This window comes from Zootermopsis nevadensis, unplaced genomic scaffold (assembly GCF_977971745.1).
Source record: "Zootermopsis nevadensis isolate Lab colony 2312 unplaced genomic scaffold, Znev_1.0 Znev_ptg000001l, whole genome shotgun sequence".
NCBI lineage: Eukaryota > Metazoa > Arthropoda > Insecta > Blattodea > Termopsidae > Zootermopsis > Zootermopsis nevadensis.
This window is the reverse complement of record NW_028259133.1, coordinates 4,902,315-4,916,892: the sequence shown is the minus strand read 5'-3', so window position 1 is coordinate 4,916,892 and position 14,578 is coordinate 4,902,315. Positions and strand designations below refer to the sequence as shown.

At 38.2% G+C, this 14,578-nt stretch overlaps 1 protein-coding gene across 4 annotated transcripts in view; it reads left to right on the top strand.

Moving 5' to 3' along the window:
• CenG1A (Centaurin gamma 1A) overlaps positions 1 to 14,578 on the top strand; it is a 231,084-nt gene that overhangs the window by 161,359 nt on the left and 55,147 nt on the right. The window contains exon 1 of one of the 4 annotated variants that reach the window (XM_087354731.1): positions 2,505 to 2,523. The exons of the other annotated variants lie outside the window; for them this stretch is intronic. The gene's annotated coding sequence lies outside the window, so the exon portion shown is untranslated. Of the gene's footprint in view, positions 1 to 2,504; positions 2,524 to 14,578 lie in introns of those variants that run through there. 4 annotated transcript variants of the gene reach the window in all.

Here is a 14,578-nt window from a genome sequence, read left to right as displayed (position 1 = left end):
GAGTAGGAGTTGAGGGGTTGCTTATCGATTTAACCATATTCGTGGGCCCAGTAGCGGGTTCGTGCATTGTGTGTTCCCGTCAACTTACATATTACACCGCCGTGTGGTGAAAAATGTAGGCATACAAAAGGTAGAATTAAGATTATCAGATTTTGGAAGTTCATAAAGCAGTCATAAGGAGACATACCGTCCGCTTAGTTGTGATCGTCGAAGCAACTATGACTGAAGATCATTTATACGTTATCCGAAATCCGTGTAAATTAGTTTGTCCTAGGTAAAACTAGACACTATAAACTCCTATGCTGTTTGAAGTTTCTAACATTTCCTAGGCCAAACGCGAAGAGATTATTTGATATGGTTATAAAGATCGTGTGTAGTCTAATTTCTTCGCATTCGGACATCGATAGGAGTTTATAGTGTCTAGTTTTGTCTAGGACAAACTAGATTAGACGGATTTCGGGTATTTCTGGACACACACATAAATCTTATTACAGAAGCGATGTTGTGACGTCGAACAGTCACTCCGTGGATCCTGGCTTAATTTTTACTTGTAAATAAAATCACTGTCTCATAATTCTGAGTTACGATCTAGGTGGTTAGTTCAGCGGTAACAGCATTCACGATGCGTCAGACCTCGTGTTTTTAATGTTATAATGCCCTTCTCAAAATTGTGATTTCATGTCGTATAAAATTGCACCTGTCTGTTTATGGATGTTGATTAGACTCTTATCATCAAATAAAATTAATCCTAGTCGTATTTTCCGTTTACTACAATATTAATGCATATGAGCCTATTTAAATGTCTCACCTCAGACGTTTTGCTGTTTTCGTGTTGGTGGCATTTAACATGCTAGGTCTGTATTTAAAATGTTAGTTTCCAGTTGACCTCTCGTGACGTATTCGTACCTCCATTTTAATTCTCTTTTATTGTACAACCGTAAAGGTACGTGTCACCGCTGTGTTAGTAGTTTGGGAAATACGTGTCGTTTATTGCATGTTATGATCCATTTTAAATAGCCTAAAAAGAGAATGTGTGCTAAAGGAGCATAATCATACGACCTTTATTCTGCTGTTTAATTATGCAGAAACTTATTGTCTGCATCTCAATACACCACAGGTAACAGCGCATAAACTTCTGACCGTTTTCGACCAAACACGGTGTGATAGACGTATATTAAATGTTTGTCGAGTAAATTTGTATTTTGTTGTTTGGTTAATTTTCTTGTAGTCCGATATTTAGAAACGAAAAGATTCAATTTTACAAAGTTCGTCTCTCACGTTTAAAGAATAAAACGGTTTGAGGGTTTTTGAGAACAGGAAGCCCATTAGAATGTTCGGACCTAAGAGGTAAAATGATAGGAGGCTGGAGGAAATTACATAATCACGTGTTTCGTGATATAAAGATTTGGTCAGAAAAAGAAACATTTATAAGCCTTAGGCGTAGATTGTTAAAGGGCGGACTACTTTGAACACAGTAATGAGCCTTCGGGTTCCACAAAAGACGAGCAATATTGTTGACTAGCTGAGCAACTCGCAGTTTCTCAAGGAATTCTCCATGGAATTCGTTAATATCAAGGATCGCTTCACTTAAAGACACGAAGTAACTTTTACATATGTGTTTCGAGTCGTTTGACAGATTTTATTAATTTGACGTAAAGTTCATCTGTTTTACAACAATTATCGTTTGTGAATTTCGTTCTGTTTAATTTATTTAAAGACTGTTTTTCTTTATTAGCAATGTTTAAGTCAATATTCGTGTATATATTTAAGAATTTAGTCCGTACCGCCAGGAAAACAGCACGACTCCTTTACTAAGATCAGTTTGTTAATGTTGTTTAAGGAAATAATTACTGTTTGTTCTGAAAATCATACGAGACAAATGTTCCGCGTAAGCAAACTGCAGATTTACTTATTATTGAAGTATGTGGTACATGTAGTAATCACTGGAATTTAAAGGACCACCACGTACGGTCTTAATTTGAAGGCATTTAGTTCGTTTTGAGGCTGTCTCGTTAAGAATTAATTCGAAGAAACGCCCTAAAATATGTTGCAAGTGTCCATAAAATATTCGTGCGTGAATTACAAATTTCAGGGAAGTCTCTAGGTTTGTATAATAACAGAATTCAACGAGTTTTCATGACGTATTTTCTCCTTACACAGTTCTTAAGTTCTTGCTTTCTGTGTTTTTTTCATATCTCCAATTATCAGGCAGCTCAACATGTTAATTTCGACACTGTAGTGACCTGAAATCTCATTCGGTGTCATTGGTCTGCTGTTTGTTTCTTTTATAAACACGTTACAGGTACTAGTCGACTTCTCGAAGATCGACCACCGTATCGATCACTTACGCGATTAGGCGCGGGTGGTTGTAGCGCGTCTGTGTCGTGCGCAAAAACGACGGAGTGTGCAGGGGTAGTTGCAGGGTACCAAAGTGTTGCTACGCAGTTGGAACTATCAGTTCTCTCACCGGGAGGTGACGTGTTGTATCACTGCGCGTGTTCTCGTGTTACTTATTTGTTGTAGGTGAGTGAAGAGCGCAGTGCTGCTCCTTTTTTGTTTTTGTAGCTTGTTCCTGTAGTCTTAGAGCTCTTTGCTTGTTCTGTGAAACTTGCTGGGGATTCTGAGATACGTATGTCTTTGATACACTTTACTTTCTGTGAATCTTAGGTAGGTGAGCGGTAACAAATATGTAAATTTTAATCAGTGTCTGGTAATTCACCACGAAGGCCGTATTAACTGCCAGATATCTGTCCCACATTGGCCTTGAACGTGACCTCCATAACGCAACTCATAACCTCACTCGCTCTAGTTTTGGGAACGGCCGCGTTCTGTATCTGACAGCGCTTGTTGTTCCGTCGCAGTGTTCGCGTTCTCGCAGTGAAAACTACTCGTAGGTTAAGTTACAGTTGTTTCTAAAATTAAGTGTTTGTCATCTTATTGATATTCTATAATATAATATTTATTTTTTATTACAAAAACCTTATGAAGTAATTTAGAGTTAAATCAGATGTGAGAAATAGTATTTATTCATATTAATCTCGTCTACTGTCGAAAGGTGATGGAATTAAAATATGCGGAACTATAATTATACGTATTGTTTTTTAGGAGTGTGAAACCTGGTCTTTCAAGTTCAGAGAACACAGATTGAGTGTTCTCCCTGTGTATGATGATATTTGGAATAAAGACGGATGAAGTGAATTGCAAAAATGCGCTTCTCCTGAGTATTAATAGGCCGTTCAAGTCGTTAAGGATAAGATGAGTGAGAAATGTAGCCCTCGTGAGGGAGATGAGAAATACTTACAAAATTTTGGTTGAAAATCATGAAGGTACATCACTCGATAGACCTGGGCTTATGTGGTGGGATAACATCAAAATCGATGTTGGAGAAACAGGTTTCGGGGTGCGTATTTGGCTCGTCTGGCTTAGGATAAGGACAGTAATGAGCCGTGTGTTCCATAAAAGACGTAATTTGTTGACGCGTGTTAGGTTGTTTGGAGGAGAGTAATCTTGGTCTGGTGAAATGTGAGGTTCTCAAGGAGACGAGTATGAAGATATCTGTATCCTGGGACATGGTTTCGTAGATTTTGACCGACGTTTCGTCATCAGTGTGATAATCTCAGAAGTGTCGATTAATACGTGGCTTTAAGGTGCTGCATCCGAGAAGACGGGTTATCCTGCTTGGCCCTGACTAGTTTACTGCTAGCGTTCTCTGTGATTCTGGCGGGCAACTACAAAATCTTTTGTACACCCTGAAGACCAGAATTTGTATTCGAACCATGCGTTTTAAAAAGCTGCTGGCGGAATAGTGTTAGTGGATTTTGTTTTAGAAACGATACAGTCTCTCCTTTTCCATTTTCATGAGGAAATAGACTAGGTGACACGTTTCATACTCACGCACGAAAGTCAGCGAGCCAAGTCCCAGACTTCGCAGACACATCGTGCCGCGCTTTTACGTACATAGTACAGCGCTGATGAAGATAAATGAAACTTTGTATTTTCTCTGGCTTTCTACCGTATATTTGTCTCTCGCCGTCCTTTGAAACACAGTAAAAGTTTTAATTTTGAAAGTTTATATAAATTTAACGTCGTGTAGTTTTATGACTCTATTTCATTGGACGTTTTTGAATATATTTGACGTTAAACAGCGATGAGTACGAATATGGATGTCTCCTGGGTTGTAGCACAGTAACTTCTACCAGACTACACGGCGCTACAACCCAGAAGACAGCTACCACCTGTAGCAATGTTAAATTTTGATCCTCAAATGTTAGCTGTTATGAAAACTAAGGAAGGGACTAAGGAGATGGTGATGCAGAAATTTAAATAACGAATCGGCTATGCTTATACGACGATTGTTATGCGAAATAATTATATAAATTAATTAGGACTGTCTTATGTGTTTGAAGAGACACAGAACTCGAGTTTAATTTGCGCACGATTCCTTTCTGCTGTCTAGCTGTGTGGTATGCGTTGTGAATCTAGCGGATGCCATCTAGGAGAATGTAGAGAGATCGTAGTCTTAATCCGTTTTGTCATTTAGTCAGTGATTTTCTCCGAATTCGGTAATCACATGTACACATGTTTATTTTATACACAGTTTGAGTGCAAATTTTCTTTGGAGGAATACACAAAAATATAATGGAATGGCAATTTATTTAAGGGCAAAATAAATTGCCATTCCATTATGGACACTGTTGGTTTACGTGTGCCGGCGAGGCAAATAAGAGAATTTTCTACTTTTAGTGTGAGCAGTGCACTACGACATAGTCCTTCAGCCAGGTGCGTCATCGCTGCAAATGACGTATGTAAATTTTTGGACGTATTTAGCGTAAACATTGTCTCCCTTGAGCGATCGTTCTCAACAAGGGAAATGATCTAGATAGGTTGTCTTGTAGATGAACTAGCTTCGTTATCTGTTTTTTATATTTGTTTAGCGTTTTACAATTATATTAGTGTTCCCAAGGTGGATTATTTGTTTTTATTTATATTTCTTCATTTTTTGCTCTGTGTTAATATTGTTTCTATTTTGGGTTTGCCTGTACTTGGCAGTTATATTTAATACTGTACATGTATAAGTTTAGTTAATCTGTTTGTGTACTATTTTTCATTATTATTTCATTATTATTGTATGTATTATCTGTGTTTGCCTGTTATTGGCTTCTTGCTGTTGGCAAACACGTAAATAAATTAATTGAATTGAATTTAGTAAAGTATGCCTTTGAATGAACAAAACTGAAGAAATGTTACTCGTATTGTTTATTTTTCCTTCAAATATTAGGCTAAGAGCTTGTTAACGTATCCAGTTCATGTATCTGTCTTTTCCTCAGTCACTCATTTTCTTCTTCCGTGACATTTATATTCGTCTATTGATTTAGTAGTTCTTTAACTTTCCTGCAACCATTCCGTTAATGTTTTCTTTTAAAATTCGCTGGAGAAGTTCATTCAGGTTCTTGAAACGAACCGAAATCAATTAACATCAACATTAATCAACCCAATCTGATTCTCTAAGATCAATCTTAATAGCATACTACGATATCATGTACATGTACATGTTCACTAAGAATTGTCCGCGCCAAAATTCTGTATGCATTCTTCGTGTCCCTTCTCTACACGAATACTGAGGTCAGACATTTTTTCAAGATTAGTACAAATTTTTTGTGCTGTTAAGTATTAACAAATTATTTCTGGGCTATATAATATTATTAATTACATTGTAAATATATTTACAGAGTATTTTTAATACACAAGACAAATCAGTTTCGTTGGATACGTAAGTCATTGTTTATTTAGTTAATGGAAAGATCGTGACTGTCATTCAACAGGGCAAAATCGAGATGCGCGTAGTTTATGTAAAAACGAAGGTGTCTCGCTGGGCTGATACATGTTCTTGGCCATAACACCTTCCAGTGAACTCAAGAGCTTCTCGGCCTACCCGAACACGAAATCAGAGTTGGCCTCTAAAACATTTACTTTAAAGGACGAATGAAAAAAAGGGTTCAAGAAAGTGTATTTGTTTGATTTCTATTTTTTACTATCTTAACACAACGGGGTGACGCTTAAAAATCGATGGTGTTTGATAAAATATAAATGATGGGCGAAACGAGATAAGTTCATGGCGAAAATATCATAAAAATTGTCTAGTCAAAATATTTCTGCCGCTGGATCGTAACACTTTCCATTGAGTGAAAAAATTAAAATACTGAGTTACATATTTTATTACAGGGACATCGAAGTTTCTTCTGTACCTGAAAAGTCACGTTTAGGCTTTTCTCCGTTATCCGTGAAAGAGAAATCACGAATATACTCGTTAAAAATCGCTCTTGGCTCGACAAAATGTAATGTGGTAATGGGTGTTTGGACACATTCTATTTCCGAAACACCGCAGAAAACCTCATAGGTACATAATTACCGGTCGATAGTTGCTTTGTATCTCGGCAGAATGCGAACCACATTTCTATTTTGAAGGTGTAGCAGGACTTGCATAGTGCAGTTGATTGGTACGACAGATTGTCAGTATTAGGTATGAAGTAAGTGTAATATCTGCCCTGTGTGTAAGCACTAGATGTAGGAAGATGATATTAACGCTTGGTTTGTTAATCTTAATCTTCAGCGCCATCGCAAGGATCAAGTTGACATCTTCAACGTGACATTGTGGATGCTTTGTGACGAATTATCTTCGATAACGCAGAATCAGCACCGAGTGTTTGTGTGGTTTGTCTATTACAGATAATAAGTTTTGCTAGGGAATGTGTTAAGATTTAATTAACTTGGATGGTCAGTGATTGGCTGTGAGCTTGTTGGCCGGGCTTCAGTTCCCGACACGAGCAGGGATTCTTCTCTTGACTATTTCGTCCAGACCGAGTAACAGACCCATACAGTCTCCTGCGTAACTGGTACAGAGGGCTGTTTGTTTCTGGATAAAGTCGCCATACCCCTTAGCGGCTTTAGCTATAGATTTCTTTTGTGAGATTTAAATACCAGATCTGTTTAAAGTAATGTATTAAAATGAAAGCTTAATTGATGTAACTAGTCCTTTGCTTTAACGTCTTTACTAAATTGAGTTGCCTAATAAGCTCTGTACTTCCGCTGGCCTCCCCCGTGGAGAATTAACTTGCAGATTGTCATTCCATTGCGTATGGTCGAACCACTTACACTCTGGACGTGAGGGTAAAGTTCAATTGACTCTAGGGGGATTGCAGCCCTCGCCGTCCGTTTTTCGCTTGTTCAGTTGCCTCGGATCTTCCGAAACGAATAAAACGTGTAGAAATGTAAAGTTTTATAAACTGTGTGTCTGTAGATTGTCAGTATCCTGCTGAAGTTGTCTTTTGTCGTCTTTTAGCCTATGTACTGTCAGGCATGTTAATCGGGTAACAGCAAAGCAGGATGCGTACATTTATTATTGCGTTAAAGAACGTGGACTTTCCTAAAGTGCGTTTATATTATAGTGAAATGCTTTCCCTGTTTGATTGATTTGCGATCTTGTGTCTCTCACATTATTATTGAAGATGGCTGTCTTCTGGGTTGTAGCGCCGTGTAGTCTGGTAGAAGTTTACCGACGTTTCAGAGGTCCTTGCTGCCTCCATCATCAGGGTATCTATAAAATGTTGGTGGACAAATACCAGACTACACAGCGCAACAACACAGAAGACAGAAATCTTCAAAATAGTAATAGCAGGATTTAAGGTTTTTACGGCGGTGAGTCTGAAGATGGATGTCTTCTGGGTTGTAGCGCCGTGTAGTCTGGTAGAAGTTTACAGACATTTCAGAGGTCCTTGCTGCCTCCATTATCAGGGCGATAAATACACCCATTACATACAGTAGATAAATTATACTACCCATTTGTAGTATATAAAGACTACAAAATCTTAACGAGTGACTTATTTGGGAAAATTAGGAACTTATGAACAGAGTATCTTTTTAAATGCTTCCTTAAATTGTGTCTTTTAATTTAGAAGACTTGTGGGACTTGATGGTGGAATGTTGATGTCTGCATATAAACGCACTCTTCTGAAAACACAAAAGATTGACAATTAGTTTTTGAAGCTGGCACTTATTATTCCATGTGTTGACACTGTGTATAACAAAATTAGTTTGAAAATATTCTTGGTTATTTACTATGAAGTTCATTAATGAGAATATGTATTTACGTGGAAGAGCTAAGATCTGTAATCTCTTAAATATACTTCTGCCTGAATTTCTAGGTTTGACACCAGCCAATAAGTTTACTTTTTTGTAATATGAATATATATTTTGCTGTTAAATGAATTGTCCTAAAAAAATATTTCATATCTTATTATGGAGTGAAAATGGGCAAAATAAACTTATTTGACTGTCCCAGTGTTTCTGACATCTGACATTGCATAATTTAAACTGTTTTGTCATTGATCTGCTCAGATGGGTAATTCATAAATTTATAGAAAATATCCTAAAAAAATTTAAAAAAAATTATTTAGGCCGATTGAAGTTGGCGGCCTTCAGCGCATTATCGTGCAGCAATTTGACCTCCATTGACGTGTGGCTGGGTGTATAAGCACAGACTTTCAGGCGTTTCGAACATTCTTTATAGGCGTGGAGTACAAGCTTTGACATTCAGTCATCAGGGACAGTTCTCCTTGTAAAATCGGGTTCTCGTCCGGTTATATTTTGTTGGTTTTCGGAAGCCCCGAGGTAATGATCAAAAGGGACAGACGGGGGCATTCGTATTGCGACGTTAGAGGTGAAATTCTCGGATCGTCGCAAGACGGACAGAAGCGAAAGCATTAGCCAAGAATGTTTTCTCTGAACAAGAACGAAAGTTAGAGGTTCGAAGGCGATCAGATACCGCCCTAGGAAGATTTAAAGATTGATGTAAATAATTTCAGTGGCTGCATGTGCAATCCTATTGAGCATGAGGTCCTTCTAGTCTCATTTCGATGTATCCTCTCGAGAAGCGGGCACATTACACGGAAACCGAGGTTCCTTCGTGGTTTTACTTTATCCAGATTAATGCTGTGATGTCACGTTTAAGTAGACTTTGACCAGGCCTGCCTTTCCTAATTCACTTTTCACGACCATCCATCCGTCCTGGTTGAAAGGCGTCGTTAAATATCTCGCTACATTTGACCTTGTGAGTAAAGTGCGGGTCTTTATCGATGAACTGGAGTTACGGATCGCGGAAGTGATGCCTTGTGGGATGTTAGTGGACAGATCTACCCTCAAGTAGGATCTGTTTTGAGCTCTTAACGCTAATTTTACTGGGTTATTCGTCATTTGTTATCGAAGTAACCGGCTATGCGAGTGTCATGTTCGAATGGTTCATTGCCTGAGGTTGGGTGTTTACGAGTGATTGGGTTTCATTATATTAACAGATTTCTCCTTACTTTTTGTGTTGTTTATATTACTTGTGGCGGTTGGGATCGAACCTGGAACTCTTCAGGCTAATACATAACCACTAGGTCTTTAGAACTATAACACACTAGACCCTGTGTTTACAAGCTGTTCAAAAGCTCACGTGTTTAGTCCCAACCGTTGCTATTAATCTCAAGATAAATATAATAACGCCTGTTAATATGATGACAACCAGTCCCGTGGATACGAGAGAAGATGTATAATAAATCGATTATTGTCGCAACCTTTTGGGAATCTGAAATTATCGACAGTGAACACGTGTACTATCGATGTGAGCTAATTGGACACTCCTTGGTATCACAGCACATTGGGGTAGATTAATCAGGCATCGAAGATTTCAAATTACTTTTCACAAAGAAAATTTTGAAACGAAAAGCCTCTATTCAATGTATCAATGAATAAAATACGAGTTGCTGTTTTGATCGATATAAGTTGCTAAACAATTCGGATATTACATACTTTACTGTTTGAAGAGATTTCTTAGATCGCTGTACAGGCAACTCTCGGTTTACGAACGAGTTCCGTTCCAAGACGACGTTCGTTATAAGTTTTTGTTCGTTATGTCTATCTTACATTCCTGAGCTTTTGCGATACGTGTCGTATACGTTAGCTAACTAACTAACTAGATGGCTTACCGAACCCGAAGGTTCATCACCGAACTAACCAAAGCCCTCCACCGGACCCTGTCCTGGGCCAACAAAATCCAGTCTCCTTCAACTCCTATCTCCCATAGATCCCGCCTGACATTATCCTCCCATCTACGTCTAGGTCTCCCCAGCGGTCTCTTCCCTTCAGGTTTCCCAACCAGTACCCGGTGCACACCTCTTGTCCCATCCATGCGCGCTACATGCCCAGCCCATCTCATTCTTCTTGACTTAATTACCCTGACAATATTGGGGAGGAGTACAGATTTTTAAGTTCGTCATTATGCAGTTTTCTCCACGCCCCATCGTCTTCCCTCTTAGGCCCAAATATCCTCCTCAACACCCGATTCTCAAACACCTGCAATCTGTGTTCCTCCCTCTGAGTGAGAGACCATGTTTCACACCCATACAAAACAACAGGCAAGATTATTGTTTTGTATACTTTAATTTTCAGGTTCTTAGAAATCAGACGGGAAGACAAAATATTTTGGACTGAGAAGTAGCAAGCATTTCCGGAATTTAGTCTCCTCCTAACTTCCTCACAAGTATCATTTTGATTTGTTATTGTTCCCAAATATTTGAACTTTGTAACCCTTTCAAAGGATTTATTAGCCACCCTAAGATAATTTTGCCCGCCTGTCTTCTGATGACGAGATACTAACATGTACTTAGTTTTTTCTGAATTTACTTCCAGCCCCACTTGTCTACCAGCCTCTAGTAAAACTACGTTAGCAGCCATTTTAAAGCATTAAAACCATGTACTATACATCGAATGGTCTATACAATACGTTTTATTATAATGTATATATGCGTTATGGTTTATCGTATACGTAACGTAAAATAAAATAAAAAATAATAATAAAACAAGATATCGTACTTGTTAATTTTAATTAGAAACATAAAGAGTTACAAAATAGAATTAGAGAAATTGAGTACTAACATAATTGTGTACATACATATGTAATCAACTTTGTAAGGAACTCTATCTATTGGCGACTTTAAGAAATTTTGAATGAATTGTGGCGTTCGTTATAGGGAATTTTCGTAAATCGAACGTTCGGAAATCGAGAGTTGCCTGTATTCTAACACTTTTAAACCTTTGCTTTTAATGCAGCTCTATTCAAGATGAAACCAACTTAAACCTGACAATTTGTGTATGTCAGAACTTATTTTGGGCCAGCATTTACCAGTTAGTGAAGTACTGCCGAATGTCTCGAGCGACTGTTATATACGTATATATTTCCGGGCGTAGGTTACATTCCGGAAAGGTGGATTGGGGTCTTCGTACTGTAACTTGGGAGATGGTTGGGTGGGGTCGAATGGGGAAGAATTTTTTATAACAACCAAGGAATAAAACCCCCTGGGGAAACGTTGCCACGGGACCAGGGGGTGTAAGGAGTAAATTGAGGGAGGGGTGACAGTCCACGTGGGAAATTTAAGCCTTAGGAGATGTGTTCTGGGATAAGTCACTGGACGAAGAACGAATGTGGTAGGAATCCTTATGTTTTTTTTCTCTCTTCTCGAAGTTACGATCTGTCTTCATTTTATCATCGACTCCAGTCATCAAATTTTAGGGTACGTATCGTGCTGTATAACTTGTCTGGGTGTGCGAGGAATTCATTTTCTGGTATACTTCTGACGATCGAGAATGATATAAAATTTCATAATTTACAGTCCGAAAGATGAAAGTATATGATCCAAACGTTGGGAATACTTCGCTTGTAAATATCAGGCTGGTCATATTGCATCACGATGGCGTCCGATTCGAGATCTGCCTGTAAACATAAAGGACGTCAAGGATAACTCATTTTATTCAACTGTCGTATTCTAAAAGTCAAGGAATTGAATATACAGGTCATTAGCGGCGAATCCTGGTCTAAAAGAAGTCTGGTCTTACAGAAATACAGTGTTATTAAAGTGCTGAAGTATTGCAATAATTCAATTCCTTTATTAGATTGTTTGTCAACAGTAAAGAGTCTATGACAGGCAAACACTAATACAAAAGTATAACAAAAAATACAAATTAAATACAAAAACAAATAAACTACCAATGTAAACACTAATATAAATGTAAAACACTAAAACATACTAAAATAATGCAAAGAAACAAATAATAATAATAAGCAAATGTAATCCCAATGTTGTAGGAGCGACTGGAATTGTCTCCAAGTCACTTAGAAAATATTTGGCCAACATTCCGGGCGAACACGACATCAGGGAACTTCAGAAAACCGCCATTTTAGGATCTTCGTACATCATTCGAAAGACGCTGTCGTAAAATATATAGTCATCCCTCACAAAACTATATAATATATGTAATACATATTAAAAACAAAGTGTATTTCGGAAATAGATGCTGCACAAGGTTCGTCTCGGGTACATAGAAGTAAATACCCTATAAAGTGGTGAATAGATGGGATAATAGTAATATATCGTTGGTTTGTTATTTAGCAAAATACTTATTTTATATTCCTCTTGCTCAATTTTATCAGTCTAATCACAATAAAATATTATTATTAAATATTAAAATATTATTACAATTAACATTTAAATATTTAAAATATTTAAAATATATATATATATATCCTCTGTTGTTGAAAAGACAAAAATACACCATCTGGTAACAACATTTAGGGACGAGGGACCTGTTTGTCTGTGGCAAGTGAAAATCGAGAGACAAAGCAGCTGGAATTACGGTCGCACCGATTTTAAGCGGTCCATCAGCTGCGTGGGATAAGGCTGCAAGAATTCACTATTATTTTTGTCTTAGGCGTTTCGTTATGAACGGGTTTATGTGTAGAGGTTAGGGTTTCGTTTGGAACACGCGGTTTCTGCAGACGATTTCCCCCGAGTGACATTCAGGGAAATGTAGCGCGAAACGGAAGGTCTGCAGTAACGTTTGTGTGCGAGGCATTAACAGTTTACTGCCTATCGGTTTCTGTGATGGCGAATCGAAGGCAGGTATCCCGTTAAAGCGGTCACTGTTATTGCAGTTTCAAATTTTAATAAGTATAGTGCATAGTTTGGTCAGAGTTTGCTTTCAGTTTCGTCTGATTTTATAACTAAATTTATCAGAGTCGTTCAGAACATGATAGTCGCTTATTTGGAGAGGAAGTTCCTTGCCTTTTATGGAACATAAAGATTCTTAGCTATGTCCACAGGAGCCCATTCTGCGTCATGTCTAGAGGTAGATGTGTTTAATCAACATACGTACTGTCCACAGATCAGGATAAAATCCCTTCGAGGGGGAAAACTGTTTTAGTGCGGTGCAGGGGTGATGTTTACTACCAAGTGGACTAGAGGGCTGCTATTGGTGGGAAGTGTGATACGTCAGAGTTTTACGCTACTACACACAGACTGAAAACATCAAGCAGTTGAGAGTAGCGTGTAGTGAGCGCACCTCTAATGTGTTCTGTGGGTGTTGCGATAATATTCTAGATTAAATCTCTGTGCCGCTGTGAGGTAATCTTAAAGCTGAACCCATTAGAACACATGAAAGCCTGTCGTCTGTTGTTCGTTCAGTGGTTGTGGAACGAATGTTTTTAGGATGGGTCGTAACTCGCCGCGAAATCTTGCGCATGCGCGTTTAACGAATTCCTAGCAGGGATTTTCTCCTGGTCTGTGGACTGTACCTAAGTCTATCTTAGCATCTGTAGGTTAAGTTCGACAAACCTTAAGGAGTTACGACTTAAATTGTGTTCTTCTCAGAAATATTTAATGAAGTGTTCGAATTCTGAAGATCTTCATTAACTAATCCCTTCTGTGTTTCTGGAAATCTTCAACAGACCAGATGATTACATTTTTCTTATTTGTAGAAGTGAGTAAGCTTATATCTTGACTTTCTCGTATTACCGCCTGCGTACGAGGGGATGGGAAAACAAGGGGGGTATCTCCAGTGTTCGTAGTATCGGAAGCAGCAGTTCTGCGATGTTGGAGCTGTCAGGCTGGTTCGCTCTGTGGGCCAAGACAGGAGCACGATGTAGTGTTTATACCGCGAGGTCGGACAGTTCGGATATGAAAGTTTGCAGCAGTACGTGAATAAGATAAGAGAATGAGGATGAACGGCATATTTGTGTGAAGGTGTGTGTGAGATACTTGTATTTCCAGTAGGATTCCTGTTGAAAGGATACTTTTTATATTTGCTTTAAAATTACCTTATCGTGTCCTATCCCAGTCTTTAATTTCCATGAGATTTGTACGGTAACACAGAATGTTTACTGTCTCGCGTCTGTTAGACATTTAAGTTTCATTTAAGCACATTTTCTGTGTAGTAAACACTTTGGCTGTTATTGAAGCAAAACAAGGAAAGAGTTAACTTCATTTGTTTTATTTTCAAGACAGGGCATAACAGCTTATGGAAATATGATTGACGGTGATGAATTCACTAAAATGTAAATACTACTGTCAGATAACTTGGTGAAAATTTTTCTTTGTTGATAGTTATTGTGTGCAAAGCATGCTCAACGAATCCAAGTTGTTTTACGTTTTAATACGCATAAGCGTTCAGGTCACGTGTTTTTGTAAGAATTTCTTTGCGAAATGTGTGC